Source organism: Mytilus californianus, unplaced genomic scaffold (assembly GCF_021869535.1).
Source record: "Mytilus californianus isolate M0D057914Y unplaced genomic scaffold, xbMytCali1.0.p SCAF_15, whole genome shotgun sequence".
NCBI classification, from domain to species: domain Eukaryota; kingdom Metazoa; phylum Mollusca; class Bivalvia; order Mytilida; family Mytilidae; genus Mytilus; species Mytilus californianus.
In genome coordinates, this window is record NW_026262637.1 from 24,384,378 (window position 1) to 24,402,286 (window position 17,909).

At 32.1% G+C, this 17,909-nt stretch overlaps 1 protein-coding gene across 1 annotated transcript in view; it reads left to right on the forward strand.

The window, feature by feature from the left end:
• LOC127726006 (uncharacterized) overlaps window positions 1-17,909 on the forward strand; it is a 158,985-nt gene that overhangs the window by 98,046 nt on the left and 43,030 nt on the right. The gene's annotated exons all lie outside the window — the stretch shown is intronic.

The following is a 17,909-nucleotide window of genomic DNA, read 5'->3' on the forward strand; positions in this document are numbered from 1 at the left end:
CGTATTAATTATTTTGTCGATCTAAAGAGAGGCGAAAGATACCAAAGGGAAATTCAAACTCAAATGTAAAAAAAATGAACGAACAATGCGATGGCTAAAAACGGCAAAAAGACAAACAACAGTATGCAGTGTGTGAAAGGACACTTACGTGATTTAGGTATCCAAAACAAAGAAGGGACATTGATTTTGTTTGTTTATTTGTTTGATTTTTTTATCCTTGTTTTAAATTCCAAAGTAACATAGAGCAGACCTATGATTATTCAGAATTTCCTTCTTGGTGAATATTTTGTTGTGCTTATGTTGAGTTGTAAAATTCGTTTATCAAGTAGTTAACGTTTATTTAATGTTAATTACACACAAACTCTATGTCTTTTTGGGCTTTATCTGCGGGTACAACAACATATTTGATATGGATGTCGGTCACGTGCTTTCTTTAGGTCTTGAAAGACCATTGTTGCATGTGCATGCATATACCCATTCATTTCTTTAATCATAATTTGAATTAATGACCTCACATCCTTAACCCATTCGCAAAGACCATCAATGTCTTCTATTTCGCGTTTAAATCATTACCTGTCATAATCCTTGACTAAATCCATTAATATTTTGAAGTTGTGTTTCATATCGATGGATGTAGGCCCACGACATTTCGAACTTTTAGATAACATATTTCGCGGATAAGTGTTGTTGACAATATTCAGGTAACCAGTAATAATATTGCGAGCTGTAACAGGTGCAACCATGAGGTTTAGACTTCAAGTCGTCAATATTGAAATTGTTTCAAATTTGTCTCTTTTGGTTCGTCCACTCTGTTCGCAAATATCCCCATTGCAAGGAAGGGGTTTATTTTTTTTCTCTGTCTGATTGTCTAGCCTTTGACATTATTGCCGCCCTATTCTGAGGAGCTACAAATCAAAGCTTACTGTTCTTTAACGAATACTGATCTATTCTTACACATTATGGAAATTTAGGAAAAGGTAACCGAATACTTCTAGCAGGGGTATCGCTGATGATCTAAAAGTGCATTTTGTTATATTGGTTTTTGTTGGTCCGTAAACCTTTTTTGTTTTAAGACTGCGACCACCCAAACAAAAAATGTGATATCAGGTGCTCCGGAGGGGTAAGCAGATCCTACTCCACATGTGGCATTCGTCGTGTTGCTCATGTAAGTATAAATTCGTTGATGTCACATTCTAGGAATATTGTATTATGTTATACTCGTACTTTCATCTTCATGCTATGATGGCTTCAAAATGGCCTGTGTATAGATATTTGAATAATATTATAGTCAAGTATACTAAAATATTGAGATCCAATTATATTTTACGATAAAGTCCTTGCACTTTATTTTATTCAGTTCAAACATGTATATCCAATTTGATTTTTGTTAGGGCAAAGGCGGAACATACAAAGTTGTTGGAGAAGAATCTATGTTCAAAGTTAATAAAAGCAGGTACTATTAAGTATATCAGATATTGACATAAAACAAATTAGTTGTTTGTTTAATAAGCATATTTAAAAATCAGTTTATGGTTTTACACCTTATGATAATAAGAAATATATATATATATCAAATAGAATAAGCGATTAAAATGGTCGACCATATATATAAATAATAATCTGGATCAAGAAACGCATACACATAAAATGAGACGTGGAATATACGTCAATAGGAGAGCAACCAAACGAAATAAGACATCTAGAGGTCATCAAAGTTAACCATGACAACAAAGAACAAACAGTTTACAAAACACTATATGAAAAAGTAATGATTAAACAAAACGAACATACCAAACATCAAAAGTGTAAATACTGAAACCAGATTTGTAACGACTTTCACATATACAGTCTCATCAAGATTTCTCGAAAAACCATTTCCATAACGATGAATATTTTGTAATATAATATTTAGTGGCAGTGTAGAATACTGAGAAGAAGATCTAGATAATGATTGTCAACGGATTCAAACTAACGTTCAAAGAGCGTATTCATATTCAATACATATTTTTTACAACGTTCCATAAATAATTCATTCTGTTGTTTATGGTATGTATAGTATGGGAGTATTTCGCCATCTTTGATTGCAATTGAAAGCAATTGATCGGTCTAAGTTGTTAATTTTATAAGCACTAGTTGATGCTTGGATGCGTTTGTCATTTGTGAGAACTTTGAAGTCCAGAAGTTATTGTGAGTTCTTCTGATAATAATTTTTTTACAAATAAGGATTGTTTTGTATTGATTAAAAAATTATAAGCTTTGATTTATAAAGAGGGATAACTCAGCTATTTTAATTTCATTACTCAACTATACAGTTAGTTTATATTCTATGTTAGATGACAAGAAAAGAAGCTCTGTCATCCCATTTTGTCTTTATTATCCGTCATATTTTTTAATGTACTATGATATGTATGGTATTCAATGCTCTTCATTTCCGTAATCGATAAGGTCTTCGAACTAAATTAATTCGAGAGTCCATGGTGAGTATTGTAAAGACGAAACGCGCGTCTGGAGAACCAAATTATCAGTTTGTTGTCTTTCTGAGAGTTTGACACAACTTGGTCGGTGCCACTGATGATGAATATTTTGCTAACGAGGGTATCGCAAGGCCAGTTGTCAGCACTTATCTGTTGACATGAAATATTATTCAATATTTTCTGGAAATTTACTCTCTAACGCGTGTCTGGCATACAAAATTATAACGTACAATATTATAAGCTTAAGGCTAATATCCTATCATTTTGCTTACTTCCTACTCATATGTAAATTTTGCAAAACATGCACTTTTAAGAAAGGTCAGTATAAAGTATAAAAGAAAAATGGAATATTTGTCTATAATCTATATAACTACCTTACCAAAGAGAAGATCTCTATTTTTTCTTAAACAGTTCAGAAAAACCAAAAATTAAACATTCACTAGATACTAAATGTACCATTTAAGAAGTGTACTAAGTAATTTGATTGCCATTGAGACAACTATCTACAAAAGACAAAATGGTGTTTATGTAAGCCACCATAGGTATCCGTATGGCCTCAAACAATGAGAAAACCCTATATCGTAAATTAAAGAAGACTAGAGGCCAAAGATACCAAATGGACATTTAAACTAATAAATCAAAGAAAGCTATAAAGAGGCCCCTACGTGACAAAAGGTAAAACTGTTTATACAATAAAGCCAACGCCCTGAATTATTTAAGAACAAAGAATAAAAAACCCGATTGCTTCATTTCGGATTTAAGGAAGCTTGGATGGTTAAGCTAGCTATAAAACCCGTTTGATTTTGTAAGTTTTTCTAGATGTCCCCCTTTCTTAATTTACCTTGGAGTTCGGTATTTTTGTTATACTTTTATACATAGTGGGAATATTTTGGTGTTCAGCAGCAGTTGCATGTTCTGTCTATGTTGAAAAGAATTTTTCTACAATATATTTTCAGTAAACATAAGACCTTTATCGACTGATAAGTGCTGACAACTGGGCTTGTGATACCCCTGTAGGGAACATGTTTAAACTCGCAACATTCTTTATGTGCCTGTCTCAGGTCAGGATCCCTGTAGTTCAGTGGTGGACGTTGGTTTATGTCTTTCATATTTGTTTTTCGTAAATACGACTTTTTGGAATTTATTGTTTTCAATGTATTCATATTAGTATTAATAGTTATAAAAAGTACCATGATTATAATTTAATACGCCAGACGCGCGTTTCGTCTACATAAGACTCATCAGTGACGCTCAGATCAAAATAGTTATAAAGCCAAACAAGTACAAATTTGAAGAGCATTGAGGACCCAAAATTCCTAAAAGTTGTGCCAAATACGGCTAAATTTGATCTTCAAAATTAATTTATTCGATCACCACTGATTATTTTGGTTTAGATGAAGCGCGCTTCTGGCGTTCAATATTATAAGCTTAAGGCTAATATCTTTCTATCATTTTGCTTACTTCCTACTCATATGTAAATTTTTTAAAACATGTACTTTTAAGAAAGGCCGGTATAAAGTATAAAAGGAAATTGGAATAGTTGTCTATAATCTATATAAATACCTTACCAAAGAGAAGATCTCTATTTTTCTTAAACAGTTGTCAGAAAAGCCAAAAATTAAACATTCACTGGATACTAAATGTAGCATTTAAGAAGTGTAGTATGATTGACATTGAGACAACTATCTACAAAAGACAAAATGGTGTTTATGTAAGCCACTATATGTATCCGTATGGCCTCAAAGAATGAGAAAACCCTATATCGTAAATTAAAGAAAACGAGAAGCCAAAGATACCAAATGGACATTTAAACTCATAAATAAAAGAAAGCTATAAAGAGGCCCCTACGTGATAAAAGGTAAACCTGTTTATACAATAAAGCCAACGCCCTGAATTATTTAAGAACAAGGAATAAAAAAAAAACCCGATTGCTTCATTTTGGAATTAAGGAAGCTTGGTTGGTTTAGCTAGCTATAAAACCCGTTTGATTTTGTCAGTTTTTCTAGATGTCCCCCATTTAGATTTTTAACTTGGAGTTCGGTATTTTTGTTATACTTTTATACAAAGTGGGAATATTTTGGTGTTCAGCAGCAGTTGCATATTCTGTCTATTTTGAAAAGAATTCTTCTACAATATGTTCTTTCGAAACATAAGACCATTATCAATAGATCAGTGCTGACAACTGGGCTTGTGATACCCTCGTTGGCAACATGTTCAAACTAGCAACATTCTTGATGTGCCTGTCTCAAGTCAGAAGCCTGTAGTTCTGTGATTGTCGTTGATTCATGTCTGTCATATATGTTTTTCGTAAATAGTTTTGTTATAAATTAGGCCGTTAGCTTTCTCAATTGAATTGTTTCATATTTTTCATGTCGGGGCCTTGACTATACGGTATGGGTTTTTCCCATTGTTGAAGGCCGTACAATAGTCTATAATTGCTTAAATCCACTACATTTGAACTTTAGCGGATAGTTCTCTAATTGGCAACCATACCATATATCATTATCTGTATATAACAGGCGAATTTATTATTAATGATGAAATATCTTTTGATAACAAAAAGATCTGATAATTTTGAACCTTCCTTACAAAGACTGCAAAAGACGATGCGTGTAATTTATTTAGATGTGATTGCTCGTATAAATATTTACGAGAGTTACTTCAGTATTGTAAATTTCCTTTTTTACAGTGGAGTTGTCAGTACTGCAGGCAAAATTGATAGAGAAGATAATCCTGACAAATATCTAGTCAATATACATGTTCTGACGAAAACAAACCAAGTGAGTAATCATTAAGGATCTCGACGTATTTGCTTAATCTTATTTATTTTTAGTCTTTTTATCTCCATTTTACTTGTTTACCGTTTATAAAGGGTGTACTTTTATTGTAGTAGCTTACAATTTAAAATTGTATATTTATCTATAAAGGTGGATACGATTTTTACTAGAAGATAGAAAATTACAGTGAAAAATAATCTTCAAATTGAAGTCGCCTTATTGTAATAATGACAAATTATACTGGATATTCGTCTTACTATTCCTTGTTTAACCGATAACGAAAACTAACATTATGAAAAGCATGATAAGCTTATCGGTTCATTTTAAGTATAACCAAGATTTTTGAATATCATAAGGAGAGCAATGATATCTTTGGTTCTTCGCCTTTCTGGATTAACCTTTATCCGTTCTTGTTCTACTTGGCGTTGTTCCTGGCAAGTAAATATCCGGATATAATTCATTTGATGATTTCATTAATAAGATAGATAGGAGGACGGGATTATGACTACACAATGTAGAACATATCATTGGCCGTCTGTGACACATACATGTACATAATACATTATAGATAAGTCCGAAGATCAGCTCTATAACTCCCTGTGTATCAAAAATAATTGTATTGCTATACATTCTTTTTTGTAACGAACTGCAAGATTTTAATTTATATGTTTGTGCTTTGTGTTTAATTTTAGGTTTTTCAAAATATAAGCCTCTGTATTGAATTATTAGATGTCAATGATAATCCACCTCTCTTTGAAAACGCTGATTATTTCTATCACTTACCTGCCAACGTTTCTCCCGGACTATCCATTGGAAATGTCAATGTAAGTTCATTTATTAAAAATATTATCAATTCGAGACATGTTAGCAATTAAGATGTGTTAAATGATGAATGGAAAAGCTTCAATTATTACAGTTAAGGTTTTCATTTTTTATCATTTGTAACAGCAAAATCATTATCTTATTTAAATAACGTTTATATTCATAATTTTGACAGCCCGTTTTCTATTGTTTTAGGCAACTGACAAGGACAGTGATAGAAATGCTGATATTGAATATAGCTTTCCAGACACAATGTATGTTAATTACTGTTATCTCAGAGTATGGAATGAGGTGGTACATGTAATATTTTGTGTAGTTGTTCAGGATTTTGTTTTTTTAAGTCCTGAATTATGGAATCTAAATGTAAAACAAAAAATTAAAAAAAATATGTTTCGACTCGCGCTTTCGTTTAGTGTGCTATTTATAAAAATAGCCATAGTTTCTGGGTATTAAAGTTCATATTTTACATTTATTTCAAAGTTTTTGACTCATTAATGTCTTTAATGTCTGCTGTGCACACTAGAGGGCTTAATACGTTTGTATTACTAACTGTAGTTTGATACTGCTGCCGTTTAAAAGTCAGTCCTCTAGGGGTGCAAAATCAGTTATAGCCAACTTCGGTAGTTGCCAAAAAAATATCAAGTATTATTGTAGTTTGTCAGTGATTTGATAATGTAACATGTGTAATTATTCTGGAATTATATGTTCCTGGGTCAAGGTTGACATAGGTGTGATTTGGTTAGGTTTCGGTTTGATACCTATTTGGCTCACATGTCCCAAATATTGCCATCACTTTGTGTCCGTCGTCATCGTTTAATTTTTACAAAAATCTTCTCATCTGAAACTGCTGGGCCAATTGGAAACACACTTTACCATAGTTATCATTAAGGGTATCTTGTTTCATAGATATATGTCCAATGATTCTTCTTGCCAACCAACATAGACGACATGACAATGAATCGACAATACATGGTAAAATATATATAGGAAGATGTGGTATGAGTGCCAATGAGACAACTCCATCCAAGTAACAATTTATAAAAGTAAACCATTATAGGTCAAGGTACGGCCTTAAACACGGAGCATTGGTTCACACCGAACAGCAAGCTATAAAGGGCCCCAAAAATTACTAGTGTAAAACCATTCAAACGGGAAAACCAACGGTCTAATCTATATAAAAACGAGAAACGAGAAACACGTATGGAGTACATAAACAGACGACAACTACTGTACATCAGATTTCTGACTTTGGACAGGTGCAAACATTTGCATCGGGATTAAACGTTTTAATGGTACCAAACCTTCTCCCTTTTCTGAAACAATAGTATAACATCACAACATAGAAAGACACACTATAAAATATCAATTGGAAGGCTTAACTCAAATTAAAAACGTAAATTTACACACAATGAACGAATAAATTTGATCTGTCATACCTGAATGCAAATACATAGTTTAAAATTATAAGGGATAAATAATTAAGGTCAAAAGTAAATAAACAGGTTTAAACAAAGTTAAAGTATGATACCACTGTGAAATGTTAAACAATTTTTAGAAAATCATCACTTTTGAAAAACCTGCGTCATATTATACACAGGTAAATGGAAATAATTTTGTTGTTAAGTATACTTCTTCTTCTTACTTTTGTGTATAAAATCTTTCGTTTAGGAATACCAAGAAATTTCTTTAATATCAATAAAACTAATCTAACACTTGTTATATATGGGGTGAATATCAACAATAAAACTATACAAGTAGTGCTAGATAAAACTTCCTGAACAGGTACAAGAACAGTATTTAAGGAGAAATGAAATAATTTTGATGTTCATATTACGAAGAAGTGAAAATTTGTAGTAATACCAAATAATCAAAGTTGGGATATAGACAAGATCCATGTTAACATTAAATAAAAAAAAGCATTATAAATAGTATCAACAGGTCAAATTAAAAAGAAAGTACGATTTGAAAGTACTCGCAGTTACTGACAGCTAGTTAAAAGCCAAAACAATTAATAATAAAAAATCATGCATCAGAGACTGAAATCAACTAAAACACATCCAAGGGATTTAGTATTTTAACGTCATGAACAGTCAAAGAAGACATAAAATGTATGTTTGTCTATTGTCTTGAAATTCATTAAAGATTAAAAAAAATATGACAAGGGAGAAATGTTTAGAATGTCAAGATCTACCTATCATGCATTAGACCAAAACTGTCAAACGACTACTTGTAGGATTTATTTATCGATGAATAAAGATTTTTACCAACATTTGTCAGTTTTGCATGCTATTTTGAAAACTATAATGGATAAAGAAAAACCTGAAATAGAAAGAAAAGAGTACTTATAGGAATTACAGCCCTTTATTGGTGATTTTTACCCATCTTTGCCTTTTTTGTCATTATAAATAGTATCAACAGGTCAAATTAAAAAGAAAGTACGATTTGAGAGTACTCGCAGTTACTGACAGCTAGTTAAAAGCCAAAACAATTAATAATAAAAAATCATGCATCAGAGACTGAAATCAACTAAAACACATCCAAGGGATTTAGTATTTTAACGTCATGAACAGTCAAAGAAGACATAAAATGTATGTTTGTCTATTGTCTTGAAATTCATTAAAGATTAAAAAAAATATGACAAGGGAGAAATGTTTAGAATGTCAAGATCTACCTATCATGCATTAGACCAAAACTGTCAAACGACTACTTGTAGGATTTATTTATCGATGAATAAAGATTTTTACCAACATTTGTCAGTTTTGCATGCTATTTTGAAAACTATAATGGATAAAGAAAAACCTGAAATAGAAAGAAAAGAGTACTTATAGGAATTACAGCCCTTTATTGGTGATTTTTACCCATCTTTGCCTTTTTTGTCATTATAAATAGTATCAACAGGTCAAATTAAAAAGAAAGTACGATTTGAGAGTACTCGCAGTTACTGACAGCTAGTTAAAAGCCAAAACAATTAATAATAAAAAATCATGCATCAGAGACTGAAATCAACTAAAACACATCCAAGGGATTTAGTATTTTAACGTCATGAACAGTCAAAGAAGACATAAAATGTATGTTTGTCTATTGTCTTGAAATTCATTAAAGATTAAAAAAAATATGACAAGGGAGAAATGTTTAGAATGTCAAGATCTACCTATCATGCATTAGACCAAAACTGTCAAACGACTACTTGTAGGATTTATTTATCGATGAATAAAGATTTTTACCAACATTTGTCAGTTTTGCATGCTATTTTGAAAACTATAATGGATAGAGAAAAACCTGAAATAGAAAGAAAAGAGTACTTATAGGAATTACAGCCCTTTATTGGTGATTTTTACCCATCTTTGCCTTTTTTGTCATTATAAATAGTATCAACAGGTCAAATTAAAAAGAAAGTACGATTTGAGAGTACTCGCAGTTACTGACAGCTAGTTAAAAGCCAAAATAATTAATAATAAAAAATCATGCATCAGAGACTGCAATCAACTAAAACACATCCAAGGGATTTAGTATTTTAACGTCATGAACAGTCAAAGAAGACATAAAATGTATGTTTGTCTATTGTCTTGAAATTCATTAAAGATTAAAAAAAATATGACAAGGGAGAAATGTTTAGAATGTCAAGATCTACCTATCATGCATTAGACCAAAACTGTCAAACGACTACTTGTAGGATTTATTTATCGATGAATAAAGATTTTTACCAACATTTGTCAGTTTTGCATGCTATTTTGAAAACTATAATGGATAGAGAAAAACCTGAAATAGAAAGAAAAGAGTACTTATAGGAATTACAGCCCTTTATTGGTGATTTTTACCCAGCTTTGCTTTTTTTGTGGCAAATACGACAAAAGAATAAAAAATATCTTAAAAAGCAAAAACGATCAGCAGCACAACAAAATCGAAATAGTTAGTCTTATTACAGAAATTGTTGCCCTTTTATCACGATTTCCCCCCTTTTCACGTTTTTGCCAAAATCTATTGGAAACTTAGAGAAATTGTAAACTGCAAAATTTTTCAGCTAGACAAAATTGACAAATAGTTCAGCAATGCTGAAATTATCAGTCTTCCTCTTCGAGGAGTAATTGCACTTGAAGGACCATTTTTAAACTTTTTTCTGCTTTAGGTAAAAACTAAAAACTATAGTATATACAGACAAGAATTATCACCAACACAAGATCGATAAAAAAAAAAGAAATTTTAGTCATGAATCAAATTCTAGTTTACAATGTTCGAGAGAGGTTATTGATGAAGATGCACATTGATTCAGTTAAGCAACACACTCATAATTTCTAGAGCCTCCATTTGTTTTTTTTTTTATAATTTGGTGTTGTAAAATTATTTTTATTTGCCTCTTAGATTCTCTGACTCGATTAAAGTTTAGTTCATTTTTAAGGGCATACTGATAAACTTGAGCAAAAGCTAACTCTTTGTTTTGTTTTGTTTTAGTGTTCATGCATTGGCACTTAGTTAAGGAATATCAATTCAACAACGTTCATTAGGGAAATTTTTCGTGATAGATATTTTTTCTCGTGTTAGTTCAATTCATTGTTAAAAATAAATAACAAAATACGTAAGAGGTGATATGTTTTTAATTTCAGACTGTCTCCCTATTTCACAGTTAACAAAACATCCGGAAATATATCTCTTTCTGGCATTGATCTTCCACAAGGAAAAGATTTATTTCAACTTATAGTTATTGCCAGGGATAAGGGCGACCCACCACTGCAATCATCATGCAATGTTTATGTAAGTAGAATGTAGTATATCTGAAAAGAGGAATAATGAGGGGAGTACCTGTAAAAATTCTACTTCGGAACTTAGCAATTCATCGAGTTGGCTTTATCTTTAACATACCAACTGATCGAACGAGTTCTTTTGGCAGGCAGGTCTGCATTGTTACCAGCCCTGTTGTTTTATGTGTGTCTTTTTACAGTAAACCCCTTTACAGTATTAGATTTAAATACTTATTTTAAGTCCATATCAGTTTGATGTACTGTTTAAATGAAATACATCGGAATATCAATTTATCATTTTGAATATTAAAACATACTTTTGTAACAAAAGAGCATTATTTCCCCTCAAAATGACCTCTGTACCAGCCGATCTGGCTGCAACGGCCCTGACAAATCATGAGATAAAGCAGTCATACACTATTAACGATACCCTGATTTAAGAAAATCAACGATTTATCAAATCACTACATTTACTGTTATTAAAAAATGACAATTTAAAGCATAACGAGTAAATATTGCATATTGTCAAGCTGTATAACACGCATTAGCATGAAATTATAATTTTTGCAATAGTAAAATTGAGGCTGGTTTTCTGTCAGTTATACAGTATATTACGGTTGATCATTTTCTGATGCAATTACTACTTCTTGTCTTATATATGAATTTGTAGGTAATCGGAAACATAATATGTTTGGTTAGAACATTTCTCAAAGTAAATTGTTGAGTTTTCTCCCCTCAAAATATATGAAGTCATGCAGTCAAAGTTTTTGTTACTCAAGAATTCCATTAGAAATAATATTTACTAAAATCTAATAAAATAAAATTTTGTAAGCAATTGAAAGAGGTAGTGCTTTATTCTTTATACATCATTCCCGGTTTATTTTTTTGTTATGGTTCTTGTTGCTCAGTCTTTATTTTACGATGAAGTGTTTGTAGACTGTTGTTTGTCTTTTGATTTTTTGATTATTTATCGGGTTTTTTTTTTGCAATGGCGTTGTCAGTCTGTTTTCGACTAATGGGTTTTGAGTGTCCCTTTAGTATCTTCCGCCTCTTCTTTTTCTTTTTTAGAATTTCACAATTGGTATTACCTTTCAAAACTTCCATTTGTATATGCTAGAGAAAAACACCTACAGATAATTTTCAGTAAGACAAGAAGGAAAACACCATGCAGAGACATCTTAACCGCAGGCTGATCCTACAATATAACCTTAAAAGCTTTACTTTATCTTCTGCAGGTTTCAAGAACAATTGCAAATAACGCTTTTGTAAGAATCGAAACTCCAGTTAAAGCATCGTTGTTGAAAAGACAGCAGTTAGAATATGAGAGGTAACATATTGTTTTAAGTCGATCTGATTAACATTTGATTTTATACTTTTCTACTTAACTATTATTTTTAAGGCAAATACATATATAACTGTAGTAACAGTAGGCAAATGATTATCTGTCAATTTAGTCACTGTAAGATAATAACTGATCGATTGATTGTTTCTTGCTTCCTTAACTTCCCGAGGCAATTATTTCATGAATATCCAGGACGAGAACAAATAACGATTTATACAATAGGTATGTTCTGTAAGGTGGAACGTTAGGGTCGAAGAGCGGGATAGTTAGAATGCCAATACTAATTTACGAATTTTAGACTGACACAGTCATTTTGATCTTGACATCATCTGAAGTCTGAACAATAAGTTATAAAGTTATGTTAAGTCTTTCAGTCAATTTTCGGGTTAATTGACTGCGGTAAATTCAATACTATTCAGACAATTCACTTTCAGTCAATTCAGGACTTTTCAGCAGCTTTTCAGACAATTCAGTATATTTTTGATCTGTACAGGTAAATAAACAACTACTGAACAGTCTAAACATAGAGTGAACAGATCTTAATTGACTCAAAGCGAAAGGTCTGAACAGTCCTGAATTTACCGCTGTGCATAAGGCTGAAATTTGAGAAAAAAACTGATAATGACATTATCATTTATTGTTCAGTCTTTTAAGAACTGTTCAGAATAAAAAGACTGTTTCAGACTAAAAAAAATCGATTACTAATGCAATGGAAAACCCCGTGTATTAAATAGACGCAGAATGTTTGGCATGCACCAGGTCATCTACAAGGACCTCAGGGACTTGTTTCGATTGTTCGTAAACGTGCAGATAGCGGGGTACTCACCCTGCAGGAGGTTTCAGATCTAACGTCCCTATTCTTACCAAAGATTATAATTCCAGCACAGTCAAATGGACGCTCCACCTCAAAAAGGTTTTACTACTGGGGCGGGTGGAGCCCAGGAATGACAATATTTTTATTTCCCAGTCAAACCTTGTGGTTATGATAATAAATATATTATATTTTTATTTATTTCACTTATTCCGATTTCTCTATGTTATTTTAATAGTTTAGGGAATTAAAAAAAATTATGTATCATGTATTTAATACATTACAGAAAACTCAGTACGATTCTCTCACTAGACGTAACAATTAAAGATGTTGTTCCCGTACATATATACAAGAATGACATAGCACAATCAAGGTATTTCTTGTTAAGAATTACTTCCTTCTGATTTAGCTCATCATGATTTTCAATTACAAACAGTACATGACTGCACAAAACTACTACCATTCTCAAAATCACTGTCAAACATTATACGTCCATTTCAAGCGCAAAATAATGCCAAGCCTAGGTTATATTTCTGTTCAGTCCAGTTCACATGAGTAAACAGATTAACTTATGTTTTTACTTTCATAGATATTCCGTTTATTGGAAGAGGTAGGCATACAACGAATATTTCTCAAATTAAAAGTTTAAGTAAAACTTTAATTTTTCATTAACACAAATGCATTTTTTTTTTCTCATCTATGGGTTCATATTTTTCTTGATTTATATTGAAGATCTTTAATGGATATTTCTGCAACGAATCGGACAGGGACTGTTTTACCAAGTGACGAACTTCAAAGGTATATAAATATATAATTAGCCGTTACTTTTCATGATATCAGTTCGTATATGCTTTGACAGTCTTTTATATCTTCTAAATTGATTATACGCTAATACTGGATACATGTCACCGGATAATATTTATTTTCTTTATAAAATGTAAAAATTAAAAGTTGTGGTATGACTGTCAATGAGACAACTCTCCATCAGAGACCACACGACGTAGAAGTTAGCACATATAGGTAGCTGTATGGCCTTCAACAATGCGTAAACCCATACCGCAAAGCACACTTTAAAAGACCCGGACATGATAAAAATATAAAACCATTCAAACAAGCAAACTGTCTAATTGAATGATAGTAGTATGCTTAAGTCTAAAGGCAAGTATTTCAGGCATATCAAGTACAAAACTCTAAAATAAATAAATTATATACGTAGCTTCTGCAAAGATGGTCGACTCGAATGAATTGCGGAATTTTCACAGCACTAAGGGTATAATGCTGGGTCTTCTAAGTGCTCTACGAAACCTCTTTTAAAATTATTAAAAGAAATTTTATCAGCAGTCAAATCCAGGCTACAGAGTTATTGTGAAACTACCTATTCTAGATCTAGAGATGGCGTGATACTAAAGAATTCAAAAGTTCGGAAGTAGTACATACAATCGAAGACTCTTTCATCGTGCAATAGTATTAAAACATTTGACTTTTCTACCCTTTACACAAGTATTCCTCACTCCAAACTAAAAGACAAATTGAAAGAATTGGTCCCGCATTGATTCATAAAAAAAAGGATTGGCTAACGTAGATACAAGTACCTTGACTTAAGGGGAACAAATCGTACTCTGTAAAAAAAACATTGTGATTAAAAAAAATAAATCTCTGAAACTGGCATTTTCAAGATGCTTGATTTGTTGATTGACAACATATTATTTTATATTTGGAGGTGGTGTTTTTCAACAAACAATCAGCATCCCATGGAATACAAATGTGTTCCTCTTCTTGTCGTTTTCTTCCTTTATTCATATGAAGTTGAATTCACACAGGAGCTTCTTAAGAAGAACAAAAAAGAAGCTAGCATTATCCTTCAACTTCATTTTTTCGCTATATAAATAATGTCTTCTCACTATATAATTCAAAGTTTGGTGACTATGTTGAACTTATCTATCTCATTGAATTTGAAATTACAGTTAAGTCTGCCTCATATCTTGACTTACATCTAGACATTTCAATGAGGGTCGGTTGAGAACAAAACTTTAAGACAAAAGAAATCATTTCAGCTTTCAATTTCAATATAATGTAGCAGCGCCTGCATATGGAGTATATATCTCCCAGTTGATGCGATATTCCAGGAATTGCATTTCCTATCATGATTTTCTTGATAGAGGGTTGTTGCTCACAAGTAAGCTATTAAACCAAGAGTTCTAAGTGTTGAAGATGAAATTATCCCCTTAAAACTCAAAACTTTCACGGACACCATCACGAGTTAGTTGACCGTTATGGAATATCTGATTAACTGATGACAACGGATATGTTCCAATTGTCGGAACCGCAATCCCTTTCTCTTTTCCTTGAATGTCACCTACCTAATTAATTTATCGCCGGGTTTGAACTTACATGAGTTACACGACGTGTGACACATGTGTAGCAGGATCTGCTTATCCCTCCGAAGTACCGGAGATCACCCCCGGTTTTTGTTGGGGTTCGTGTTGCTCAGTCTTTACTTTTTTTTTTGGTGTACAGTTCTTTGTCTTTTGGTCTTTTTCGCTTTTTGACATTGCGTTGTCAGTTTATTTTCGACTTATGAAAGTCCCTTTGGTATCTTTTGCCTTTCATTGGAATGAGACAGAAAGTTTACCTTGCAACAGACCACGTACGGACCCCGACATGACAAACAGCTACCCTTTTTTAGCACAGGGTTAATTGCCGTAAGTCCAAAGAAACACCATATGCTTAAACCTTTGGCTTTTACTTGCAGATATTCAAGTGATAAAATTTACATTACTTTAATATATTTATTTGGTTTTTGTCTTATAAAAAGACAATTGTTCAATTATTTTCAGGATTCCTCAATTAAATGTTATTCTAACTGATGAATCATGCGACTCCTTCAGATGGTTTTTTTTTTTTTTTGGGGGGGGGGGGGGGGGGGGGGTTACCTACGCTTGTATCTTTTTAATGGATTTAAGAGATTTGAACTTCTGTAAACTTCTGTTGCCTTTAATATGTATTTCATGTACGTGTTTTATTTCATATCTTTCAATGTTGTATTGGTACCACCTCTGTTGGTGGACTGCAAGACAACAGGATTAAAACATGCGCAGTAGTTAGTGTTTCTAACCAAGATATTAATTTTATATTGATACTTGAGAAAAATTTAGCTGACAAGAAATATAAACTCTAAAGTTATCATCCTGACGTAATGTGCTTTTTTGTTGATGTGGTTCATAAGTGTTTCTCGTTTTTTATATAGATTAGACCGTTGGTTTTCCCGTTTGAATGGTTTTACACTAGTTTTTTTTGGGGCCCTTTATAGCTTGCTGTTCGGTGTGAGCCAAGGCTCCGTGTTGAAGACCGTACTTTGACCTATAGTGGTTTACTTTTATAAATTTTGACTTGGATGGAGAGTTGTCTCATTGGCACTCATACCACATCTTCTTATATCTATTTTATTCTGATACTCTTTCCTTTCATTTCTGCAGTCATATTTGTATTATTTTTTTTGTTTCATTACTTTAAATGGTTAATACTTTTTGACTTCCAATAAATGATAGCGAGAACATCTGACTAAAAAAACGTTTTCGAAATGCACACTACGTGCATTTAGTATTTTTTTTTACTCTAATAATACAATTAAATGAATATTTGTCAGGTAAAAGTGTAAAGTTCATTTAGGAATCAATATCAACTTTATACAAGTACAGTTTTTATGCTAAAATGCACTCTCAAGTTGATATCCTTCTGAGTTTTATAATATCATTTCAGGATTGTTTTACAAAATATGGAAGCTATTCAAGCGCTATTTTTACAACAAATTACATCAACTGTTGAATCAAAAGAGTCGTCTTTCTCAGCATCACAGATTGCTTTGGTCATATTAGCTGTCGTTATACTTATCGGAGGCATTCTTGCAACTATGTTTATATTCAAAACAAGGAAAAGGTAACTCTCATTCAAATTCACCTATATTCATAATCTGAAGATTTAGAATTTTTTACGTGGTTTTAGAATTGTTTGTTAAAACGATTTTCAAACTGAACACTGTAAATGCAAGATTTTCATATGAAATGCTAAGGCAAAATATGAAAACCTTGGTAAAACCAAAAACAAAAACCACGTTGAAAGAACAAATTTAAAACAACTATTCTAATTTCATTTTTTTTTACAAAATAATTTAAGGTAGTAATTATTTATCAATTTATTATTTCGCTTGTGTGTTTGCCTTTGTCGGTGAATAGTAAAAACTAAAAAAAAAATATGTAAAACATAAGCGCTTTTTATAATACTTTCCCCTTTTGGAATTTGACTTGGAGTTCGGTATTTTTGTTATACATTTTTGTCTCGCCTGCGACGAAAGTCGCAGTATGCGAGACATAGGTATTACTATTCGGCGGCGGCGACGTCAACTATTTGTATAAAGCTTTCTATTTTCAGTAGACCTGGATGCTACATACCTTCTATGCAGATACCTTATTTTATGAAGTTTTCGTCTGTCATATGCCCATTGTCCTTGACCTTTTTTTCATGGTTCAGCGACTGCTTGAAAAAAAAATTACAGTTTTTTTGTCATGTGAATTTCTCACTTATTATGAGTAATAGGTTAACTATATTTGGTATATTGGTTCCTTTCAACATCTACATGTCCTTCAAACAGGGATAACCTGATCTCGACCTCAATTCATGGATCAGTGATCAAGATTAAAGTTACGTGATTAGGTCCGTTTCTCAGATACTACAAACAGCAGGTCAACTATATGTGGTGTATGGAATGATAGGTACATGTCAGACTGGTAGGTTTCATCTGACCTTGACCTTATTTTCATGGTTTATTGGTCATTGTTAATTTTTTGTGTTTTGGTCTGTTTTTCAAGTAGTGTAATCAATAGGTCAACTATATTTGGTGTTTAGAATGTTTGTAAGGGGTACATGTCAGACTGGCAGGTTTCATCTGAT